The following is a 27,019-nucleotide window of genomic DNA, read 5'->3' as shown; positions in this document are numbered from 1 at the left end:
ATTTTGAATCAAATTGTAGGTCGACGGTTCATCGTCAAACGCTGGTAATTTTGGTGTTCTTCTAACTTTTCCTACATATTTTACTTGGGGAAGTAGCCAAGCTCATGCATTATTTAAGGGTGATGCATTATTTATGCGCATCGACCGCGCTATATTTTCTTCGCTTATTTGTAAACCTTATTTGTGATATTACGTTTGGGAAATGTATCCTTTATTTATTGTTTAGTAAGGACGGGCATAAAATTCGCTGTTATTTCTGGTATTTATTTAACGCGAATGGAATTAATTTTCCGGGTGGTGAGCTTTAATTACACTCAATTAAATGAGTTAGATTCTTATATAAAATAATATAAAATAAAATAATATTTAGATTAAAACAGTTGGAGTGGGAAAGCATCTGAAAGTTTGATTCAAGTATTTATCTCGGATAATTTTACTTAGGTATCGAAGGCTTAACATATTTAGACTAACCTATACAGGCTTTACTCAGTTGAAAATTGTTTACAGCTCCAGTGAATGGTGTTTGTTTAGCTAAGGAATATAATGCCTATACCCTGATTTCGTTGAAGCGTGATTTTCAATTGTGTGCGGATATTATGGGAAATCGAAACTCGGTTTATATTAGAACTGTATTGTTTCGTATTCGAGGAATTGTTTTACTAAACTTTTCGTGGGGTGCACGGGTGGGTGCTTTGATCGAAGTTTTTGGGTGGTTTTAAGTACTCTACATACTTAGTTGTAGGTAATTTTCAATAATTTCGTTTCCGCCCTAAGTCTATTTTATGGGTCTACCACTCAGGCGGTTGGTACTGTTGGTAGTAAAGTTATTCTGTATTTTTTGGCAGAAGTTAGCTAAGCGTTAGGATGAAAACTAGTTTATAATATAATAGCATTATTTATGTCTATTACTTTTCATTAGTACAAATCTCGATTAATTTTAAAAAACAATATATAGCAATACATAAGAGGCATATAGCATTTTTGCCGCTCGGGTGCCAACATGTCATTATTTTCAAAAGATTTTTATAAAAACAAAACGTAAAATACTAATGTTCCATCGGTACTGCATCTTGTTAACATTAGGTAAAGGTTAACTATGTACACCATCACTACATAGGATATTAGGTTAGTGACAAAAAAAACCGGGCAAGTGCGAGTCGGACTCGCGCACGAAGGGTTCCGTACCATAAAGCAAAAAAAAAAACGGAAAAAATGCAAAAAGAAAACGGTCACCCATCCAAGTACTGACCACGCTCGACGTTGCTTAACTTTGGTCAAAAATCACGTTTGCTGTATGGGAGCCCCACTTAAATCTTTATTTTATTCTGTTTTTAGTATTTGTTGTTATAGCGGCAACAGAAATACATCATCTGTGAAAATTTCAACTGTCTAGCTATCACGGTTCGTGAGATACAGCCTGGTGACAGACAGACGGACAGACGGACGGACGGACGGACGGACGGACGGACGGACGGACGGACGGACAGCGAAGTCTTAGTAATAGGGTCCCGTTTTACCCTTTGGGTACGGAACCCTAAAAATTCACATTGCGTGATGGACGCGGCCCGGCGTCATGCCTAATGGTAACATTCCATTTCTAACCGCAGCTGCACTACCGGTACTGAACGCGTCGCTGTCATTGTCAATTTCCATAGTAAAATGAACAGTATTGCAGCTGTCGTTGAAAATGGACTGTCACCTTAAATGTGGTCATTAACTGACACGAAAAAGTTAACAATCAGATAGCAAGTCATTACAAACATGGACCCTCTTAAGCGTTTAGGTCCAATACAAAGCAATTACAGGCGCAGAAACCCTTCTAATGCTGTTTACACAGGCTTTGATCTCAACTATGTAAATTACAGGTCCTGTTTGTGCAACCAGTCTATGGAGGATAAAGCCTCCCTTAAAGGTAATATTGTCAGACGTGATGCCGCTTTTAACGTGCAATCTTTAGTGGAGGGCGGAGATAAAAGGTCCACGGGCAAAAAGGGCCAGTAAATCTAACTCCATAAAAAATACGGGATAATGTTACTTATACAATTCTAATCCCAAAATGAGCTTAAAGTATTTGGCTGCCGCGCGGCACACAGGTGACCGACTTTTGTATGCAAAATTACAACGCGGTGTTCAACGGGTTAATGAGCCCGTGTTGGGTGTATGTAGGTAGGTACTATATGAAGGTAATTAGAACGTTATATATGTATGCTAATTAAATTATTTAATGTACAATTTTTTCTTCTTTTAAACAAAATATCCCAATATGACCCTGATTTAACATTGCGCCTATTGACACTATTAAGGTCTCTAAAAACAAACAAAATTAATACCTAAATTCCTGTACAGTCAGCCAAGAAAGTGGTCTACCACTTTTCGACTCTATCAATCAGATTATAAAGTAGTAGAAAGTGGTAGACCACTTTCTTGGCTGACTGTACGACCCAAATACATACGACCCACCTGACTCGAAGGGAAATGACAAATGGATTGTCATTTGTCAAAATAGTTTGAGGTTATAGGGTGATACATTAATAATCCCTTGCTGTGGCGTAGTTAGCATATTGGGGTTAAAACGGTACACTGACGGATACTTATCTAGACACGCGGCAGCGTGTCAAGCCAAGTTCAAGCAAAGGAACTGGCTAGCCAGCGCCAAGTGTAATATTACACGAACCACTTGGTGCCACTTTTGACCCTTCTATAACTCAAAACATCTTTAACGTAAACACATAAAACTACGTGTGTTTAATTATATCCATAAGGACATCTAGAAGCCCAAATTTCATGAAGCTAGCTCAAACGGTTATAAAGATATGAAGGTCAAAAAATCGTAAATTTTAAGACTGACTGACATACCTATAGTACCTAAACCTAACCTACTTCCAGATGACCCAGAAGGATGAAATTTGGAATCCAGCTCAGTTATTGTGTGAAAGCGTAGGAAAAAATCTAAAAATTAAAAAAAGTTATAAAATAGGGGGGGTCCCCATACAAAAAAACCATTTTTTATTGTGACTGACATATAAGTACCTAAACCTAACCTACTTCCAGATGACCTAGAAGGATGAAATTTGGAATCCAGCTCAGTTATTGTGTGAAAGCGTAGGAAAAAATCTAAAAATTTAAAAAAGTTATAAAATTGGGGGGGTCCCCATACAAATTTCTTTTTTATTGTGACTGACATATAGTACCTAAACCTAACCTACTTCCAGATGACCTAGAAGGATGAAATTTGGAATCCAGCTCGGTAATTGTGTGTAAGCGTAGGAAAAAATTTAAAAATAAAAAAATAAAAAAAGTTAAAAAATAGGGGGGGTCCCCATACAAAAAACCTGTAATACGCGCTAAACAACCGGCCAACGGTGTGTCGTTGGCGGCGCGCGGCACCAAATAATTAATACAAAGAACAGAAGTAAAAAACATGCAGCGGAAACACAAGAAAAAACATTAAATCTCAATACCTGCCTAGTTTTCTTTACAAAAAGTATTGATATCCCATCAAAAACATAAATGTAAAAAAGGAGAGCCAAGTTCAATACAAAAATTATGCTTGGCTGTGGGGTTCGCCGCAAAAAGAATGGAGATTTAAATGAGTGCCAAGTTCTATGCAAAATCGAAATATGTATTTATAGGAACAAAATAACATTATAAACAAGTATTAAACTCTATTTCTTTGCTTTATTGGATACCTATAACAATTGCTGTTATTTAAAAAAAATGTGAGATCTTAAAGTAGGTTAGATTTGGCTTGGCCAGTTTTTATCAGAATTACAAAATATATATGTTGAATAACTTTATAAAATGACTGATGTAATGAAAACTGGCCAAGTCAAATCTAACCTGCTTTAAGATCTCGCATTTTTTTAAATAACAGCAATTGTTATAGGTATCCAATAAAGCAAAGAAATAGAGTTTAATACTTGTTTATAATGTTATTTTGTTCCTATAAATACATATTTCGATTTTGCATAGAACTTGGCACTCATTTAAATCTCCATTCTTTTTGCGGCGAACCCCACAGCCAAGCATAATTTTTGTATTGAACTTGGCTCTCCTTTTTTACATTTATGTTTTTGATGGGTTTATTTATCCTAAGCATGTTATTTATTGTTTAAATTCGATCATGTTATTTATTATGATAAAATATTTGACCTTTTAAAGTGCGTACATACTGTTGTCTGTATGTCCAATTTCAGCCTTCTGAGACTTCAGGAAGTACTTTCTATTTTCTATGATCATACGGCTTGGAGAGTGGAAGTGGAGTTTTTGATAAATCTACCAATGAATTGCATCTTTGAAAACGTCTGCTCTATACTATAATGCAAATCGAAACTATCGGCGCGATTCGGGAAATGAATTAGAGATTAATTAGATACGATATAGTAAAGATATGTAACATCCCACGGGAAAAGCTACCTTATAGCGGTTGGCGCTTACGCTATTATTAACGCCGCTCCAATATTATTGCGGCGCTATGCGACGTAAGCGCCAGCCGCCATAAGGTACATTTTGGCGTGGAACGTCACATATCTTTACTATTTTATATCTAGTGAATCTCTAATTAATTTCCCGAATCGCGGCGCCAGCCGCCATAAGGTACCTTTTGCCGTGGAACGTCAATATCTTTACTATTTCATATCTAGTGAATCTCTAATTCATTTCCCGAATCGAGCCGTATGAGGGTTCGTAAGTTCGACGAAACCTGTCGAGAAAGGAAGGTTGGCAGTGCCCTAGCTTTGTCTTATCTGGACGGGGGTCACTGACCCCAGATCAAGACAATTTTGACTGTCATTTTCCCGCTGATAATGTATTACAGTTGACATTGACCGTCTATTCTAGGACAACGCGGAAGGAAGGAAAGTTAAACTAAAACTCTTTTTTGCAAACAACCATTTCCTACAGGTATATTCCAACTTTCCACTGAATAACTTTATCCTTTAAAGATGATGCTAGCGCAACTTGCGCTTCAATGAAAATTTGAGTTAAGCTTGTTGCTAACTACGTAGTTAGTTAAGAGTTATTCTACGGAATTACTCCTAACTAACTAACGTAGCTAGAAAGGATCAATTTGAATGGTAGACCAGTGTCAGTGTGGGTCAAATATTAGAAGCTAAATTTGACCCACTTTCCGGATTTCCGATTGAGCTGACATAAATGTTAATATTGCAAACATAAATGTAAATCAGATGACAATGCAATATTATGATGTCATGGCGCTGATCTGATGATGGAGGCAGGAAGTGGCCATAGGAAGTCTGTGATAAAACAATGCAAACTACTTACTAATTGTGTTTAAGATTTTTAGAAGTTTCTCGATAAGTATTAGTTGCCCGTGGAAAAAAAGTACAGTCAGCGATAGTTGCTTGTACCAAAAATGAATTTTTTGGCAAAAACATAATAAAGGTAAAGTTAGATAGGAAAGTTAGATTATCTTTCTACGTTTTACGGTTTCACGTCGATAAGAGTGGCTGAAATATAAAGATTGCCTCCAGTCAGACCAGCGCCGACCGTAATAAATAAAAGGTTTTCGACCCCTGTAATCAGGGGTACGAATCACGTAGGTGACTGCCGTATCAAATAGGTAAGAAGCCTTATCGAATTTTACGAATTTATATTATTTTCCCAACTAAGTACAGTAAGTACTAAGTACTCTATCATCTGATTGATAGAGTCGAAAAGTGGTAGACCAATTTCTTGGCTTACCGTTCCTAACACGCCTTATGCACTTCAGTGCAATCATGTAATTTAACCTGACAACCGCGAATTCTTGTGTACCTATGCATCAATAGGCAGCTTTCCGTCAAGTAGACCGTATATAACCTTATGTGCCACTCAACGTGACAAAAAAACAATGTCAAATCGAGAAAAGTTAAAAATTCAATGCCATTGTTATTAAATTTTACAAGCCCACTTTAAACTTTTAGGCTAGTTGAATTTAAAGTTTAAGGGCCGGTACAGACGGACTGCGACTTGTATGGGAACTGAGGGCTTACCGCGAACCACGTTCGATGTGTTGCCTCTCTATCACACTTGTAAATGTGTCCATAAGGTTGACGGGGAGGCAACACTTCGAACGTGGTTCGCGGTAGGCCCTCTGAGTCGCGGAACGTTGCAGTTGGCGTGCGGATGCAGTCCGTCTGTATCGGCCCTAAGACTGCATCGTCCATCCATTAGCACCCTCATTGGGGGAATTATGTTTTTTAATAAACTTTTAAATTTCTGTATAGAGAAATCAGTAAAGTCAGACCAAGAAAAGCCTGCAGTGCAAGTGTCATTTTAAACGTCAAACTTCTATGAAATTATGACGTATAAATAACACTTGCACTGCGTGGGCTATCAAATCCGCTGCGGACTTATCATGGTCCAACTACCTATTATTGTTGTCCTACTAATTTCCAACTTTTGGTCTTTGTCACATAGTTTTATTTTGCTTATTTTCTGCTTTATTAACTAAACGGCAAATGGTGGCCACCATGGTGGCGCAGTGGCCTCATTGATCTGGGGCACAGGTGTACATATAGTAAACTTAGGGGGTATTCTTTTTATAATTAGGTTTTTTATTTTATAGGTAAGTTTTAGTATTAATTTTATTTTGTTTGTAGTTTTAGTTTATTTTAATAAGTTATTTTATATTCAATATACTACTATTCAATGTACTTGTAAAAGTTAGAAAAAATGTATAATAAAAATGATACATTTGTAAACTTAGGTACCTACTTTTAGTACCTATACCAGGTGAAACGTATTATATGTCAATGTCCCAAGGTTTAAACATGTCAAAACTTTTCTAATAAGTACATATAGCTGTCATACGGTGTGACAGCTATGAAATTAAGATTTATGGTAACATTCCATTTCTAACCGCAGCTGCACTACCGGACTGAACGCTGTAAAATTGACAGTAATGCAGCTGCGGTTAGAAATGGAATGTTACCATTATTCTCTTAAAATGATATGATGTACCTACTCGTATATATGCTGTTGCTATTACTTGCTATTAGCTATGAGTTTAAGTATAACTAAGTATTCTGGCTGGAATAACATTTATTGAATTTTAGAAAACTTTTAATATCCTAAATATTAAAATAAAATTACTGTTCGGTTGTTCCAATCTAATCTGTCTACTTGTGTCCTAAAATGACAGTTGGTTTTGGTTACAGACAGGTTGGTTAGTTAAATTGGCCAATCGAGTACCTATACATTATAAACAGCGTAGTGTTTAAAAATAGTCATACATATATTATGGTGAAATTTAGTGTCAAGATTTAATGTAACAAATTTTCCTCTATCCTTATTTGCTGATACGATAATGGAGTCCAACAAATAGGCCCAGTTGTCCCAAATAGGCAATCAGTTTTAGTGAACGTCGGACAGTGAAAATGGCTGGTGTAGGGGATTCATTAGTGAAGGTAAGTTCGCTGATCGATCTCAATTAACATTGATTTATCGGATGCGGCGGGCCGGGGCTGGAAACAAATTTATATGAAATGAATGGATCGTGTGCGATTTCTCTTCCGCGTAGGTATACATCCTCCGATAGTATCGCTATATAAGCCGCAGACAGGTAGATTACGTTGATAGATGCCTCAACCTCACTTTCCAAGGCCCTAGATCACGCGGCTGTGGTAGGCCTAAGAAGCGCTGGCAGTACGTCGTGATAGCCGACATGGAAGAGAACTGGGTAAAGTGGAGAAGATTGAGTAGGAAAGCGGACCCTGGTACTAGGCCGGGAAAACGCTAGGCTGAAGAAGAAGAAGAAGTAGGTGTCTACTGCTATTACACTAAATTCAAATATACGTGTTCACGTGTGTAAAACGGTTTTTTGAAGTCGAATAAAATGTTAGAATAATTGTTATTTTCAATAAATTATCAGGAAATTTTAGAAGAAATCGCATAAATAAATCTTGACAATATTCAACGATAATATTTGTCTTCTACGAAGTTAACAAAACTTCGTAGACTGACATCTTCAAACTACCCGAGAAGCTTCTGAATTATTATCCATTTAATTATATTAACATCAAACTTGATACCTATCGTGTTTATTTTATTATGATATTTTATAGAATTATCTCGTAACTCAGGCGACGGTTTGAATTTATTTACGGTCAAATGACAATTCTAGATTTGGCTGCAACCGACGATCCTTCCTTCTTCCTCTCGGCATCCTGACATTTTGCCATGGCTCATGGGGGCCTGAAGACCGCTGGACAAATAATCCCAAGAATTGACATAGGTACTAGTTTTACTACGTCTTATTGGGCCATATTAGTCCAGTTTCACGATGTTTTCCTTCACCACGCAAAGTAAAACTGGTAAATATCAAATTTTTTATTTTTGATTAAAGCATGTCAACATATTAGCAGTCTGTGTTTAGTGTTAGGGCTAAACTGTGACATGGATTTTTAAATAGTTTGGTAGGTAATCTAGTAATAGATGAGTCAATTTAATACTTATTGTTGTAAAAACTGATAGGTCACACGGTAAAAAGGTAATCCATTTGAAAATATGACATGAAAAAGACAGTTGTGTTGCTTTAAAGTTATTTTAAACAAAAGTAGGTAAGTCAGTAGAAATTAAATGACTCTTATATAGCCACATGCTTAAATAATAGTATTTTATGCAACAGTTTTATAAGAGGGGTCAAAAAATGTGAGTGGCGTGGGTAACAATGTGAGCCGAAGGCGAACATTGTTAATAAATACGCCATGAGCATTTTTTGACTACTTATACAACGTTGCATACAATGCTTTTTCTATGAGTAGGCAATATTAAATAAAATACAAAAAAATATAAACAAAATTTTATTTATGAAAATGTCAATGTAAATTTTGGATAGAAGGTATTACTATATGTATGTAGCTCTTGTCTGCGACAAGCACCCATAATACCAAATATTACTGCAACCTGTAACAAGAAAAAGGAGAATTAAATAATATTCAGTTTCAATGCAAAAATATAAAATGTACATAAATATAGCTCGTTGTACTGTGTACCCTAAAAATGTGTATCAAAAATTTTTATAACATATACCAACCTTGCTTAAAAGATAGATCTGATCCGGTGCTTCCAATTAGTCTTTGAAAATACACCAAAGACGTTTTCAGAGAATGACGAAGTTTTGTGCTCCAATCTCTACGCCATGCACTTCTCATAAGATTTGTCGTATAGGTGCTGAGATTTAGTACTTACTTAGGCAACAAATTTTCGGTCGCTGCTTGTGCTGCAGCGGATATTTCTTCAGGTGTAGAAACAATGTAGTCCTCTTTATCCATTTTCAACACTGTTTATGAACGCAAAACAAATAGTAACGCAAAGTACTCAAAGAACAAGAAATTACCGGGAAAGGCGGGAAACGAGAAACAAACGAGTAATGTCTATGGTTATGTTTTTTTTTAAAGCCGTTACACACTACCGCACCGCACAAGGGTCGTGGTGCTGTAGGGTATAAAAGTATTTTTTATTATGTTGGTAGCAATGAACTCAGTACAAATTTGTTTCTTTTTTAATAAAAACCGTATGCATTCAATCGTTTGTCACGTTGGTAGCAATGTACCTGTATGTGCCACCTGCTACCCTGCACTAGCTTACCGTATCGTAATGTCTCTAAAACGATACAAGTGCTTTTTTGGGCAATAGACTATAGACTTTTAAGGAGTATTAATAATGTACGCCCTTATATGTTCGTTCGTGACTATGTAAATGACAGATAAAAGTACCCGAGTAGAAAAAACTTTTAATACGTAGGACGGTTTATAGCGATAACTTTTTCCTTGTCTGTTAAAGCAGATTGTCACAAAATTCTGTTCTACAACGAATCAAAGTTTCACTGTCTGAATAGTGCCACGAACAATCCTGTCCAATAGGCTACGAAATTAATTAAAACTTTCTCATTAACTTGTTCTCAGCTAGTCTGGATAGAACAGAGAGTGAATCTGAATACTATAAAATGTATTTTATTAACACTAAGATAGTTTATTACAGCTAAGTTAACAACTTAGCTGTACAAAATTGCACTTAAGTAAGTAATTCTACTCAAAAATCGGCGATAATTTATAGACCTATATTTAAGGACATTTATATTATGTTTCATACGGTGGGTCACGTTTGGTTTTAAATAAAACCGACACAAACAGTTACTATATAGTTACTTAATAAACACAGGGTAAACACGCGAATACCTATATTTACTTCATTATAAATTACGAGCAAAACACAAGAATATTGTCTGTTTATGTTTATGGTTCAGTTTGTTTTTACTGTTATAGGTACTTATACAAAAATAAGACAGCTTAACAGTACCTAACAAATAATATTTGTTAGGTACTGTTAAGCTGTCTGTTGTCTGGCACCTGCCATGCAATTATTTACAGGTTAGGTATGTACGTATACTGTTAGTGTCTGGCTCGCATGAGAAAAGTCTATACCCTAATAATGCGAGCCTAATATCAAAAACAATGTAGGTAACATCTATTTTTTATCGTTATTCTCTTGTTGTATCCCTCTTTTATTTAGGTGGCCACTGACAGTCCAAATTGCGTGGCTGCAATCCAAAATCAGTCCGTGAATGTCAAAAACGTACAATGTTTAATATTAAGATGTCGTCCATTTGGATGAATCCATTGTAACGGCATCCATTTGGAAGGCTCATCAGTCGCCTGCTTTAGATATGGGTAACCTAGTGCAGTCGGTTTCAATAAACGTGGTACCTACAAGATTAGTTATATTATTCTCTTTATTTATTTTTCTTCTTAAGTTAGGTTAATTATAATATGAATATAAAAGTAAAATATAAAAACACTTACAAAACAATAAAAAAAAGTTATAAACACATTAGAAAAAACCTAACCTAGGGTGCCGCCGGCAGTGGGGCAGGGCCCAAGCTGCCAGTGGTCAGGGCCGCAGAGTGAGGAATCGACGTACTATACGCGCCGTGTCCAAAATTACCGCCTTCTGCATCTGACCCTTGATCCAGCCACCTAGCGAAAGTCTCTCTAGGTGTTGGTCGAGACTCTTCGCTATGAGACCGTTCGCTGACACGACTATAGGAACAATGATCGTCGAGTCAACATCCCACATGGCGGTTATCTCGTGAGCTAAGTCTAGGTACTTGCTGGACTTGTCCTTCTCGGCCTTCACGAGATTCTCATCATGGGGGATGGTGACGTCGACGAGCACGGCCCGGCGCTGCAATCGATCTATCAGCACAATGTCAGGCTTATTGGCTACAATAGTCCTGTCAGTGATGATAGATCGATCCCAATAGAGCGTGGCAAGACCATTTTCGAGAACTAGCTGGCGCAGTTATATTATTATTTAGGAAGTTCCTTAGAAGACTTCCTTGAGGTCCAAGTAACTCAAAAGCGGAATAAGACCTCTTATGCAGCCTTTATCTCCTAATATCTACCGTCCCGTTTAAATGCTTTTGCCCTACATTCAGCGCCAAATTACCCACCTATTTACATTTGCAAAACTACCAAACTAATGTGGATTTCATTGTGAAAAGTTTCTTTGTCGACGTTGGCTGGCGAGGACACATTGTGCACACGATTTCGCTACGTCGGCAAAAATTGGCCGTTACATTTATTACTTTTTCGATAAATTATATGTGGAACGCCGTTGTTATGGAAATGATTTAATGTTTTGAAAATATATGGCTTTGCGGCTCAGCTGTAAGCCCTAGTTTTTCTGGCAGGGGGGTGTATTCGGAAATATAAAATATAATGTTTAATTAACTATTTCATATTTTTTTTCATTACATAGCCCTGACAACGCACATTTTATATTTGAGAAACATACGCTAACCTAACTAATTATATTTTAATATTATTAGTACTCACATTTAGCGCGTTTGTAATACCTACCAATCTATTTATTGTTATCAATATCAGTGCAAACGATGCACTGATATTGATTTGTGCAAACATAAATAATACTATATTTTAAAGATCTGAATTTGCCTGAAGACGAAAAATATCTTAATAAAAAATGTGTTTTAGAAATTCGGTTTGCTCATATGAAGCCTTTTCAGTGTTCACAATATTTAAGAGTGCTGTGTACAGTTAATCCAAGATAAAGCTGGCGTTAGTACCTATAGTAGGCGCATATACAATAAAAGTAATATTTTAAGAAGAATTGAATAGGTAGTTTTTATGAAAAATCATGATGGCTTTTCTTATCAAGATGGCAGATAATTTCGAAAAGTGAAATTTTGTCATGAACTATATTGAATAATTTAATAACTAAATTAATCACAAGCTTAAAATACAGCTATTTAATTACGTTTCAAACGTAACTAAGGCAATTTCTTTTTTTTTAGTTCCATTCTCACAGCGACATTGTAATAAGACAGGTACAGGATTGTCTTCAGCGCCATCTATTCGCACAAGAGGGCACTTCAACGCTTAGTCGCGAGCTGTTGCTCTAGGAAACTTTATGGTTCTTATTTAGTATTAAATATTTTCTTTAATGGTTGAAATATTTAGGTTTAATTCTTCAAAAATATTAGTACTCGGTATCGCTGGTCTTTTAATATGTTAATTTTCAAATATTGTTTGGGACATCGTTTGCAATGCCTGGCAAAATTCCTTGGCTCTGAGCGTGGGTTTTTGTTTGAAAAAAGTGACAGGAGAGGAAATTGATTGTCGAACGCGATCAAGTCACTGAGATTTCCGCAGCCATGTGAGGAAGCTGGTGCAGATCTTCTCTGGTCGCTTTGTACGGGAGCCATCCCAGTAAAATATGGAAATACAACTCCACTTTTTGTAGCAAGGTGAGCCACAGCGCAAATCTTTATAGAAATATAGCCCGGTTTTTATAACGTTCGTCTTTACTGATTTCACATTTCTTTGTTACAGCATACGAGACAATATGGCGTCCCACATTAAATTCCTGTAGGGAATTCTTAAGAAATATTTTTTATAAATGTCAGCAGTGTAGCATCAATCGCTTCACTTGAAATCCGGGTAAGCATTTGCGATTTTATTGTAGGAAATGTAACCTTTTTTTTCCGTCCTTGCCCATGTGTATCGGATGACCGCATGGCCAATTTGTAGGTTTTCCTGTAAATGCCAGAACGGTGTGTCAGTTTAGTAATTGTCCAGTTAATTTCAGTGGAGAATCAATCCTTTTTTTTGATATTGGGTTTCAATATGTGTTTTTTTTTCCTTTAGCTTTAATGCCGGTCCCTATCCTGGGCTTTTTCTTCGGGCACGTGTCGACGCTGGGCGTTGCTGTGGACCTTGGGCTGGAGCTTCGTGCTGCTCAGCGCGACGTTGGCGAAGCGGGCAGGCAGCCACCTGGACACGTGGCTGACGGTATCACCGCGTGTCACCGCGACTCTTGGCTGTTCCCCTGCGCGCCTCTGGGGCAGTGCGTGGCCACGGCTTCACCGGCTTCTGCTACGGACACGTGACTCAGGTGTGGTCAGATCTAATTTGTTATTGGCTCTTTCGAGCTCGTGATTCCTGTTGCGCATCGCGACGTTGGCGTGGTAGATAGGCGGTCACTTGGACACGTGGCTGACGGTTTCGGCACGTGTCACCGCGGCTTTTGGCTGCCACCTATGCGCCTCTGGCGTGACATGTGATCACAGCCAGGCTGCCTCTTACTATAGACACGTGATTTAGGTGTGCTACTAATCAATAGACTATAATTAACTTCACGCAATAGTGGCCTCTTAATAAACTTCAAGTGCTCAGTGCATAATTAGTGTATAGACTTAATAAACTTTAACTGAGACTGCGTAACCAGTCCGATAGCATAGTGTTCTTAGTATAATAATAGCATAAGGTTATTTTCTGTACTGCCTTACTGTACTACTGTTTTTGTGTGAAACATTGATATTATATTTAATTGTCTCGAGCTTAAACAATAGTTTTCTTTTTCTCATCTTATTTTTTTACCTTTCTGTACGCTTTACAGCGTGCTGGCGCCCATTACTTCTCATTCTCCCTGTCTAAAATTAATTTCAGTTATTAAATAGATTTTTAGGAATATCACAGACGTGTTGTGTGACAATAGAGCGTCAGACCCACGAACCCTGAGTACCACTGATAGTCCATAGCTCTTAAAAACCAAAACACCAAAATAGCCTGTTACAAAGTACTCTGAAAAACATGAATATACATTAATACGTGAGCCAGGCAGGAAGATTTCTTAACTGAATTTACACAGTTATATTCTAGCAAGTCGTTTGTGTCTGTAGCAATGTAAAAAAACCAAATTAAGTACCTACAGTAAAACATACGAGCAACTATCAAAAAGGAGCAGTAAACATTAAAGTGTTTTTTATTTATTTAATATGTCTTTGATTTTCTCTCATTGGATTATATTTGAGATTAGTAATGCTAGTGTTGTTGACCATTGCGTTAAAACAGACATCAAAAGCTTCTTTTATTAATATAAATAAATTTCATTACATATCAAGCTTAATTAACTCAATGTACTTACATATGTTTGCAATAAGAAATCCGCAATGCAACCTTCGCCCGGGACATCAAAATAAACTGACTTCAAATAAACGGATAATATTTTATTTAAGAGCCCACCAACGTGCACACTAGCGCCACTGCTAAATAATCTTGATTATTTAAATTCAACGGTACGCCCGCTATGTACTTAAGTACCTTATTTTGTATTTAAGTACCTTATGAATACATCAGACTAGTTTTTAGTTATGTCGCTGGATTCGTCAATCTATGTGTCCAAAGTTAAAACGGCCGTTTTTATTTTGAGTTCACTCAACAGTCATATCACTAAAAAGTTTCTCGAATCGGGTAGGTGTGTTTTAAGTTTCAAGGTCTGGATCTGAATCCATCAAATTTTGAGGAAGTCCCTCAATTCCCTATGGAACCAACCTATCATTAAAACTGGACCTTCAAACATTTTTCATTTAATTTAGTACATATAAGTTGTTCGCAGAAATCGCGTAGCGTCTAGTTGATGTAACTGGTGACCGAAGAGCTGGCGGCTACCTCGCGCAACGTATCAGCATTGCGATACAGCGGGGAAATGCCGCCAGCATCCTTGGTACAGCCTCAGGGCCCTATTTTAGATTTAAGCTAGTTATTAATTTCGTTTAGTAGTACCACTGTATACCGGGTGTGGCCTGTAACATGAGCAAATAATTCAAACATAGATTGTACTCCTCAAACGGTGACACTTTTGTTCAACAACTTTTAAAAATTATGAAGTATTTAGACTCCCTATTTTTCATACAAAATAAATATTATTTTCAATGGACGCCATCGCCACGCCATTATCATTGTGATTGACGTTGCTTGTCACGCCTTTAAACATAACAAAATTCGCGATACATTGCGTCTTAGAATAAACTTTAAAATGTATTAAAAATGAAACCACAAGTAATTTTTAAAAGTCGCTGAACAAATGTTGGTCACTATGAGGAGTGCAGCCTACGGTTTAATTTTTTGCTCATATTACAGGCCACACCCGGTATATATTTTATGTAGGTAAATAATTTATATCATCATTCGCTTGCCCTTATCCCATTCATTTGGGGTCGGCGCAGCATGTCTTTTTCTTCCATACCTCTCTCTCGCCCGTCATGTCATCATTCACTTGCGTTCGATTCATATCATCTCTCACACCGTCCATCCACCCTTTTCTCGGTCTTCCTCTCCCATTACTTCCCTCCACATTCATTCGTAATATCTTTTTCGTCACATGACTTTAATCCCTCCGCATCACATGCCCGTAGGTACCACGCTAGGCGATTCGCTCTTACTTTTTCTACTATGGGTGCAATTTTTAGGCTTCCTCTTATATACTCATTCCTTATCCTATCCATTCTTGTCACACCACACATCCATCTTAACATTCTCATCTCCGCTACATGCAACCTCTTTTCATCCGTCACCTTTAGGGCCCAACACTCTGATCCATACATGATGACAGGTCTTATGATGGTTTTATAAATTTTACCCTTCAATCGAAGAGGTATTCGGGCGTCGCAAATGGTTCCCGTGACCTACCAGCGAACCGAGGTACTTGAAGTCGGAGCAGACCGGCAAAATAAAGCAAAGCAAAATAAAAGCAAAGCAAAATAAAAAAAAAACGGCAAAGGTAAATAATTTATATATCGTCAAAAAAAAATTTAGTACTCGAATTTTGATTTGCTTTTACAACCTTACTTGCATAACAAACTTTTCGAAAAAGACAAATCGCCAAACGTAAAATATGTACTTGCTTAATTGATAAAAAAATATAAAAATCTCTAAAGGTATCATGCCTATAAGGTTTGACAAGTTCCGTCAGTTCCTCATGAATCCCATTATCAGAACTGGATTTTGACATTAAATGGGACCAATCTGGCCCCAATTTCACCAGCGTGACAGGTGCGACAATTGTAAAACATCACTGTTACTGACGTCACAGGATACCGGGCTACGGTTACCGCTTACCATCAGGCGGGGCGTATTCCTAATTGCCACCATCATTGAATTATTTAAAAAAACTTTATTATATCGGAAAAAAACAGATATTTCTCTTGCTAAGTTTATGACAAGAAACACTACAATTGTAACGAAATTCCGACATATAACTCATTTCCTGTCAAGATTCACCGACAATTCTACAAATATGTCGACTAGAAAAAATTATTCTTGTTTCACAACATAATTGTAATACATACAATTGTAGCAAAATGCCTGTCATGTTTGTAAGTATTTATATAGAAAATATTTTCGAACGAGCGAGCGAAGCGAAGCGAAGTTCTTACATTCGACTTCAGACACGCGGCCGGCTAGCGGCACGTCCCGGCATTTCGATGTTTTTAAGCTGAACTGTCAGAAGATAGTTTGATACTCAAGAACTTAAGTAAATTTGTCCTAATTTAAATGAAATTGGGTAAACGTGTAGTTGAGGGCAGTAAATTTTAGTCATTAAATTATGAGCAGGCTTTATCAAGAGGTTATTAAGCTAGAAGAGCTTAAAATGCTAAAAAGCTATTTGTGAGGGGTCATGCATTTCTGGTCATCTTTTTTGTAAGAAAGTATGGTCGAGTTTGGTATCAAATGAAAGCGCTCGCCTTGCACTTTTATAATATCGTCTTTAAATTTACCATTTTGGAATAATTAGCAAGATAAAAATAAACATAGTATAGGTATTTGACATTTGGCAAGAAACTATGGAAGGTAGAGGTTCTACACTCCATAGATACCAGAAACAATACGGCTTACCACAGATACAGTTTATTTTAATCTCTATGGTGAATCAGTTAAAGGCTCCACAGAGCTTACAATTATAGTTTGTCAAAGGACTGTCTCGTTTCAAACACAGACAGAGAGAATGATACTATCTTTGTCTTACACCAGTACTAGCACCCGAAAGAAAAGGACGAGTATAGATTTTTTGTTCTTATTTACTGACAAATTTGATTTGACAACTATATTCGCACACGTTTTCAATCCATTGTCGACTTTAGCCTCGCCACAAGGCCACAGACGTTCGAAATGGGGTTGGCAACTGTCAAAGGTTTGCATAGATGGCGCCATCATAGCTTGCCTCTTTGTCTATGAGATTTGGCTTAAATGACTGGCATCCAGGACATAAATATTCATTACAAACAAAAAATTGACACAATTCTAGGGATTGACAGGGCAAGCTATGCTGGCGCCATCTTCAAAATACTTCGACCGGCCAACCCCATTTTCCGAACGGAATGACATTTGTAGAGCGACGTCCCGTTCCTACCTGTCATTCCGTACGGAAACTGAATGAAAATTCCGAACGTCTGCGGCCAAGGTAAGTGTGCAACAAAATATAGATGAAGATGGCGGCCATGCACTATGTCATAAAAATCGTCACGGATGTCGTTTTTTAGGTTTTGGGGGGCGCAGATTTCGATGATGATGATTATTTTGAAATCCAACATGGCGGCCATGCACTATGTCATAAAAGTCGTCATGGATGTCGTTTTATAGGTTTTAGGGGGCCCCGATTTCGAAAATGATGACCATTTTGGAATCCAAAATAGCGGCCATGCACTATGTCATAAAAGTCGTCATGGGTGTCGTTTTATAGGTTTTAGGGGGGCACAGATTTCGAAAATGATGACCATTTCGGATTCCAAAATGGCGGCCATGCATTATGTTATAAAAGTCGTCATATGTGTTGTTTTATAGGTTTTAGGGGGCGCGGATTTCGAAAATGATGACCATTTTGGAATCCAACATGGCGGCCATGCACTATGTCATAAAAGTCGTCATGGATGTCGTTTTATAGGTTTTAGGGGGCCCCGATTTCGAAAATGATGACCTTTTTGAATTCCAAAATGGCGGCCATGCACTATGTCATAAAAGTCGTCATGGATGTCGTTTTATCGGTTTTGGGGGGCGCAGATTTCGATAATGATGACCATTTTGGATTCCGAAATGGCGGCCGTCCACTATGTTATAAAAGTCGTCATATATGTCGTTTTATAGGTTTTTGGGGGCGCAGATTTCGAAAATGATGACCATTTTGGAATCTAACATGGCGGCCATGCACTATGTCATAAAAGTCGTCATGGTTGTCGTTTTATAGGTTTTAGGGGGCACAGATTTCGAAAATGATGACCATTTTGGATTCCAAAATGGCGGCCATGCACTATGTCATAAAAGTCGTCATGGATGTCGTTTTACAGGTTTTGGGGGGCGCAGATTTCGAAAATGATGACCATTTTGGATTCCAAAATGGCGGCCATGCACTATGTCATAAAAGTCGTCATGGATGTCGTTTTACAGGTTTTGGGGGGCGCAGATTTCAAAAATGATGACCATTCTGGATTGCAAAATGGCGGCCATGCACTATGTCATAAAAGTCGTCATGGATGTCGTTTTATAGGTTTTGGGGGGCGCAGATTTCGAAAATGATGATTATTTTGGAATCCAAGATGGCGGCCATGCACTATGTCATAAAAGTCGTCATGGATATCGTTTTATAGGTTTTAGGGGGCGCAGATTTCGAAAATGATGACTATTTTGGAATCCAAGATGGCGGCCATGCACTATGTCATAAAAGTCGTCATGGATGTCACTTTGTAGGTTTTAGGGGGCCCTGATTTCGAAAATGATGATCATTTTAGAATCCAATGCCATGCAGTATGTCATAAAAGTCGTCATGGATGTCGTTTTATTGGTCATGATCATCATTTTCGAAATCTACACACCTGTTTCAAATAAGGTATAGGTAGATGCATCCTAGTAAGTCAACAACATCTATATTATCTACTATCGAATTGTACTTTTGATAGTAGTACGAAATGTAATCTGAAAGGAGTCAAGTAATATATTCCTGTAATGAAGAATCTACATTGATTCCAATTACAAGTAACTGTAGTATTCGAAAATTGATTCCTGATTCCTCAAATGGAATTGTACTTAGTAGGTAATTCGGTATTGTTAGATAACAAAGTAATCTGGGAATCGGTAATCAGATTACAAAGTAATTTCCAGTAATCGTGGAATCAGGAATCAATTACGAAATGCCCATCTCGGACTAAGTAGCACTGCATTCAATTGATCTTTTTGGCGAACGGCGAGTTCACAGTTCGGGGCGAACTACTAGTATAAAATTGTAATATGTCACCTGTCGCTTGACAATTGTCGCCCGACATATGTCACTGACAATTGTAGCCGTGGTGAAATTGGAGCCTGGAACGATATACAACAAATAATTTAATAATTTTTAAGAAAAAAAACCGACTTCTATGGGGCCCGGTGACAGATTATGGTAGATGGTGCACTATGTAGTTAGAAAAGGAGGTAAAACCAGTACTTTCTAGTAGCATTTCGTTTCCGTAAGGGTCGTAGTTCTAGCCTAACCTAACCCACTTCTCTGATAGCAGTTCGGTTCTGTGAGGATCGCAGTTCGAACCTAAATCAAACTCACTTTTCTAGTAGCATTTCGTTTCTGTAAGGCTCGCAGTTCTAACCAAACCTAACCCACTTTTGTCCGGTTCTGTGAGGATCGCAGTTCAAACCTAACCTAACCCACTTAACGGCGCATGCGGTGCGTTGTACGGGGGTTTGAGCGGAAGGGGTTTGGCATCATCATACTTTATACCTACATTTTATGGTAGGTAATAATCATAGCGGTTTATTTAGTTTAGGTATCATAGTGGTTTTCCGGGTCAAGGTCTGGGTCTCTGAGTCCGAGTCCGGGTCCGAGTCCCGGTCCGAGTGCGGGTCCGGGTCCGAGTCCGGGTCCGAGTTCGGGTCCGAGTCCGAGTCCGAGTCCGAGTCCGAGTCCAGGTCCGGATCCGAACCGGATCCGGGTACGAGTCCGGGTCCCAGTCCAAGTCAAAATCGAAATTCGAAATCACCAAACGTGTACCTACTATGCGTCGTTGAAGAGTTCTGTTCTGATCATCATCGGCAGTTCCACTTCATCAAATGCGACAGTTTTTAGTGTAAATGCTTGATTTTATGATGAAAATACAGAAAATTCTATACGTATGCCTTTAAGATTTGAGGAGTTCCCTCGATTCCTTATGGATCCCATCATCAGAACTCGTGCTTGACAGAAATGTGGCTTTAAAACTAAACTTGCTTAACAAACATAACGAAGAGGACAAATCGCCTAACGTGAACTATGCGTCGTTGAAGAGTTCCGTTCTGATCATCATCAGCAGTTCCACTTCATCAAATGCGACAGTTTTTAATGAAAATGCTTAATTTTCTGATGAAAATACAAAAATCTCTATACGCATGCCTTTAAAATTTGAGGAGTTCCCTCGATTCCTCATGGATCCCATCATCAGAACTCAAGCTTGACAAAAATGTGGCTTAAAAACTTAACTTGCTTAACAAACATAACGAAGAGGACAAATCGCCAAACGTGAACTATGCGTCGTTGAAGAGTTCCGTTCTGATCATCATCAGCAGTTCCACTTCATCAAATGTCACTTTTTTGGATGTATTTGCTTAATTTGTTGATAAAAACCCAAAAATCGCTATATGTATGCCTTTAAGATTTGAGGAGTTCCCTCGATTCCTCATGGATCCCATCATCAGAACTGGATTTTGATAAAAACGGGACCAATCTGTATGCATATACATACAATAAAAAAAAGAATTTTGAAAATCGGTCCAGTAATGACGGAGATATGGAGTAACAAACATAAAAAATAAAAAAAATAAAAAAAATAAAAAAAATAATAAAAAAAAAACATACAACCGAATTGATAACCTCCTCCTTTGGGTTTTGGAAGTCGGTTAAAAACAAATAGGTTCGGAAAAGACGCATCTCTGAGAACACATACAAAACGAACGGTCGAATTGATAATTCTTTTTTTAAGTCGGTTAAAAAGCGTCCCAGTTTCCCTACAACAAATGTCGCGATTAAAATATTACTGAGCCTAAAGTACCCAAAATATATACACGTTCACGTTTATCTATACAGAAAGACACAACGAAATCCGGCCTATATATAAATAAGCCTTTCTAATTATCCCTAAAAATCCCCTTTAGATCCTTTTGGGACCAAGATAATGGATTATTTTCCTCTTTTGTGGGACACTCGTTTATTGGGAGGAAAACAATTATGAAATGGAGCGCGGATGAATTTTTGACACACTGTGACAACGGGGAAATGTGTTTAGGTTGTATTTATAGACATATTGGGTTCTATCTGCGTGGGATGATGCTGATTATTGATAAAAGTATGCTACATATATCCTTCCTCGGTCCTATCTCTATACCACATTTCATCTTAATCGGTTCAGCGGTTTGAGCGTGAAGAGGTAACAGGCAGACAGGCAAAGATGTTTTCGCATCTGTATCTATAGATATTACCGGTATGACATGAATCTTAGATTTTTTAAAGTTGGTTTCCCTTTATGTCGTTAAGGCTGATAGCAAGGAATTTTATAAATATAATAATATAATATGTATTAATTATGTATGTAGGGAAGGTACATACATATATATATATAATATTATTTATGTAAAATTCCTCGTTAACGCAGGACCTGATATTAACAGTCAACATTACAAGTCTTATATTAAAATACCAAATGGGATAAGTACAAACAAATTTCTATGATGGGGCATCGCCTCTCTCTGCAGCTGACTGTACGTAATGAATAACAATCCAAACAATATCATATCATAACAGCCTTACTTAATCCGAGGAAATCGTGTTAACATCCCGAATAGGCGACTAATGCTATTCAGCTTTGCCCATATGCGGCCCATATTATGTTCGCTACTGGCTATTCCCGTGCCACCTAAACCACGTGCAATTCAAGTCCAGCCAGTTAAACATGATCTAAATTGCCTTAATGTCCTCGAAGCGGCTCGCAAGAGGCTTTGACAAGCCAGTCAACTAGAATGACACCCTTGAGTGGTCAGTAGGACTTAAATTGCCTCCTAGATCTACCAGTGCTTAAGTTCACCCTTAAGACAACATATTAAAAACTAACTACATATATCGACAAATATTCAATTCTAGGGAAAAACTGGAGTACAGGATGCTACTAGCGGTGTAGTTATTCTACTGAATTTATTTCAATGAAAGGTACACAGGTAGTGGTAACCTAAAAAGAACATACATAGGTACGAGTATTTCGAATGACAAGGAAGTGTCACAATTTAGTACAAGGTAATTTGAAGTAATTTACTAACAAGAAGCGAGTGGAGTTTATTTCAATGTAACGTAACTTCTTGGACTAAGTCGCGTAGGTACACAGGTTAGTATATGTATCATAGAAGTATATAAAAGTGCGCTTATTACACAAGCTTAGGGTTTGCACGACGGATCCGAAATGTATGGGAAGATCCGCGGATCCGGATCCAGATCCGGATAATTTCATACATTTCGGATCCGGATTGCAAACCCTACACAAGCTGTCATTTTATTTTCAATAGGAAATACATGCTCAATGAAGCGGGGTCCGTAGGAAGCCATCTACTGTAGGCTCATTCAGCTCAATACAATATCTAAAGCTTAGGGCTTTAGCAACGCCATTCAATACTAGATACAATTGCCAGTCAGGAATAGACATGATCATAATTGCATGTTCTAGCAGGTAATGTACTGTATAAATTACGTTGCTTTGTTAGATTTGACTCTCGTCAATTTACAAACTTAATGTTATGTCACAACTAGACGGTACCGTATACTTAAGTACCTACAGATTATACATTCATATTAAAATAAACAAAACATTTGTTTAACTTTGTACCTAACGCTAATTTAAAATGTTTGGATTTAAAGCTAAATACGTAGGAGCCCCAGGAGTATAAAGCGAGTACGGCTGTAATTGATATTGCATTTAGATTTTCAGTGTACTCGTATTTTATAAAATAAACATTAGTCCTTTGAAGTGAATATGCTCTAATTCATGGCTCTAAATTAGGGTAAAATATTTTTAAGTTTTGAAATAAGTATACAGGTTGTTACGGGGTGTCAAATAAGTAAAATTCCAAAGTTAGAGTGGGATATTTTAAAACGTTTAATAGGAGTAATTAGTCCGTGATACTATTTAGTTTGTGTTTTAGTTTGTTTTGTTTTTTTTTTAAACGTAGTAACGTTAATTTATTATTAAACATACAATAATAACATTTGGAACAATAGAAATTAATAAAAAAAAACTGGTCAAGTGCGAGTCGGACTCGCGTTTCAAAGGTTCCGTACATCACACAATTTTCAACAAATTTTTTTGTACGTGTAACGTGACGTGAGTGAAACGTGTTGAAAAACCCGAATGAGTCAATCAAGTTTTCAACACATGTAATATGAAGTTTTCTGGCGTGGTGGCTTATATCTCTGGAAATATGCAAAGTAGCTTAGATAGGAAATTAAATGCCGAACAATAGTACAAGTGTCTAAATGCGAAGACTGAAGACCGAGCTCCGCCAGGCGTGTCTCACTCCGCGATTTCGTCGCTTTGCTACAGGTAGCTAAAAGTACATCCGTTCGACCCCAATTTTGGGGTTTGCCATAAGCCGCGCGTGGCGCTGTCGCCACCTAGCGGCCATATCTGTGCTGATCGTGACAGACGCGTTTTGTTAGAGAGTGAGTCTTCTGTACCTAGTACTATTATTTATTCTGTGGCTCTGCGTAGAGCTTAAAACTCGGAGCGTCCGACGGGTCGCGCTTCCTACAACTTCCGCAAGTGTTTTAAAAGCGAAGGCCGAAGGGAGATAATGCCTACAAGGTGGCCAAAAAATACGCACATTCCCGTAGCCAGGGAGGTTTTGGGATTATACCTACTGAGCAACATTTACTATGGGACCCGAAATCGCGAAAAAAAATGTATCCTCCCATAGAAAACGGACCAGCCAAAACGTATGAAACAGCCAAATTTTTCTTCGCGATTTCGGGGTTGCACGTCGGCAACGGGAATACACTTAGTTTATTTTTTGGCCACCCTGTATAGTGCTTTTTAAAACACGTGACAATACCTAGTAACCTAATCAATCAGTACTATACTACAAGTACCATTGCGGCTGTGTGCCAGATACAGCCTAGTCGCATTTTTTACCCGACTGCGCGACGCAAAGGAGGGTAATGTGTTTATCAGCCTATATATGTATGTATGTATGTATGTATGTATGTATGTATGTATGTATGTTTGTTGTTCCTATGTGGCACTCCAGAGACCAAACGCGTGAACCGATTTTGATAATTCTTACGTCAATCGAACCGTCTTACTCTTGCGTGTGTCACTAAAGACATGACAGTAATCAAAATTCAATATGGCGACAACCAGACGCCAAAATTAAAAAAAAAAGTTAACGAAATATGTCGAGTGAGGTATCACTGAATAGGTATTAAAAAAAATCAGTTATAGGTTTCTTTTACAGTTTTTAGGGTTCCGTACCTCAAAAGGAAAAAACGGAACCCTTATAGGATCACTCGTGCGTCTGTCTGTCTGTCTGTCTGTCCGTCTGTCACAGACTATTTTCTCCGAAACTACTGGACCAATTAAGTTGAAATTTGGTACATATATGTAAGTTTGTGACCCAAAGACGGACATGTAACGTAAACAAATTAATTTTAACCATGGGGGCCACTTTTGGGGGGTAAATGAGAAAATTAAAAAATAAAGTTTTTCAAACTATATCATGTTACATATCAAATGAAAGAGCTTAATGTGAGAATCTCAAATATATTTTTTTATAATTTTAGAATAAACAGTTTAGAAGTAATTCAAGAAAATAGGCAAAAAATGACCATTCCCCCCCCCCCCTTTATCTCCGAAACTACTGGGTCTAAAATTTTGAAAAAAATACATAAAAAAATAGGTCTTTACCTATATAGATGACAGGAAAACCTATTAGAAATATGTAGTCAAGCGTGAGTCGGACTAATTACTTAGTTTTTGATCCGACCCCTACGGGTTTTTTAAAGGCAATTCACTCGCGTTTCACATATAAAAAAAAAATACATTGTCAAAAATGGAGTAATGTACGGAGCTCTTGGAACGCGAGTCCGACTCGCACTTGACCGGTTTTCATTTATAATATACTAACTAAAAAGTGTTAAATAAAAAAAAGATAATTTAGAAAATAAAAAAACCCGACTGCAAAAAAGCTATCTTTAGAAAAAATAAATAAAAAAAAACTGAAAAGAAAAAAACAAGTTCAGTAGTCGAGAACATTGAATCAGTTTCATGATTAACATTTCGTATGTCAATTTTGGACCTTGGAGTTTATAAATAATGTCCAAATCGCCTGTGACGGATCCGGAACGAGGCATACGAATTGTTATGACACAGATAAAACAAACTATACATTCTTATACGAAACAGCAACTTCAACAGTCGGGACCCATTAAAAGTCTAGGCTGCGGCACTAATGTTGACGACAATAATCCGACAATGGTCCCGAATGTTGAAGTTGCTGTTTCGTATAAGAATGTATAGTTTGTTTTATCTGTGTCATAACGATTCGTATGCCGCGTTCCGGATCCGTCGCAAGCGATTTGGACATTATTTTTAAACTCCAAGGTCCAAAATTGACATACGAAATGTTAATCATGAAACTGATTCAATGTTCTCGACTACTGAACTTGTTTTTTTCTTTTCAGTTTTTTTTTATTTTTTTTTCTAAAGATAGCTTTTTTGCAGTCGGGTTTTTTTATTTTCTAAATTATCTTTTTTTTATTTATCTACAGTCCAACTCACGCTTGAAGCTAAAGGCACGCCTCTTCGGGACGCTTCGGGTCTTCGGCCTTATGCGGATATCGGCCTAGGGCCTTCGCAATAGCTGTCTACATCATGTTTCACTTAAAGTATTGCGACTGTGTCCCTAAAAAAACCTAAACCGCATTTTTGTTTTTAAATCCGACTCACGCTTGACTCTAGATTTCTAATAAGTTTTCTTGTCATCTTTAGGTAAAGGACTATTTCATGTATTTTTTTCAGAATTTTAGACTTAGTAGTTTCGGAGATAGAGGGGGGGGGGATGGTCATTTTTTGTCTATTTTCTTGAATAACTTCTAAAATTTTTATCGTAAATTTATAAAAAAAATATATTTGAGATTCTCACAATGAGCTCTTTCGTTTGATAAGTAACACGACATAGTTTGCAAAACTTTGATTTTTAATTTTATGGTTTACCCCCCAAAAGTAGCCCCTATGTTTAAAATTCATTTGTTGACGTTACATATCCGTTTTTGGGTCATAGACTTACATATGTGTACGAAATTTCAACTTAATTGGTCCAGTAGTTTCGGAGCAAATTGGCTGTGACAGACGGACGGACAGACAGACGCACGAGTGATCCTATAAGGGTTCCGTTTTTTCCTTTTGAGGTACGGAACCCTAAAAAAAAGAAAACCGACTTCAAAAAGGATGAAATAAAATATTATCCTTTTTAAGTCTATGCGTTACCAACTGATATGTTTGAAGTCGGTGCCAAGCCAAGTAGTAACAATCCCCGTCAAAAATAATCATCTTTATGACTATAAATCCCATTAGCACTGTACTAATAATAACTATTATAAATGTTTAAGTATTTCTGTCTGCCTCTTTGTCGCCTTTTCATGGCTAAACAACTGAACCGCTTTA

At 37.5% G+C, this 27,019-nt stretch overlaps 1 protein-coding gene across 1 annotated transcript in view; it reads right to left on the bottom strand.

Annotated features, from left to right (window-relative positions):
- Positions 1 to 27,019, bottom strand: part of LOC134680053 (uncharacterized) — a 113,920-nt gene that overhangs the window by 6,883 nt on the left and 80,018 nt on the right. The window lies entirely within an intron of this gene.

This window comes from Cydia fagiglandana, chromosome 1 (assembly GCF_963556715.1).
Source record: "Cydia fagiglandana chromosome 1, ilCydFagi1.1, whole genome shotgun sequence".
Taxonomy (NCBI): domain Eukaryota; kingdom Metazoa; phylum Arthropoda; class Insecta; order Lepidoptera; family Tortricidae; genus Cydia; species Cydia fagiglandana.
The sequence above is the reverse complement of the archived record's forward strand: the minus strand, read 5'-3'. Positions and strand labels throughout refer to the sequence as shown.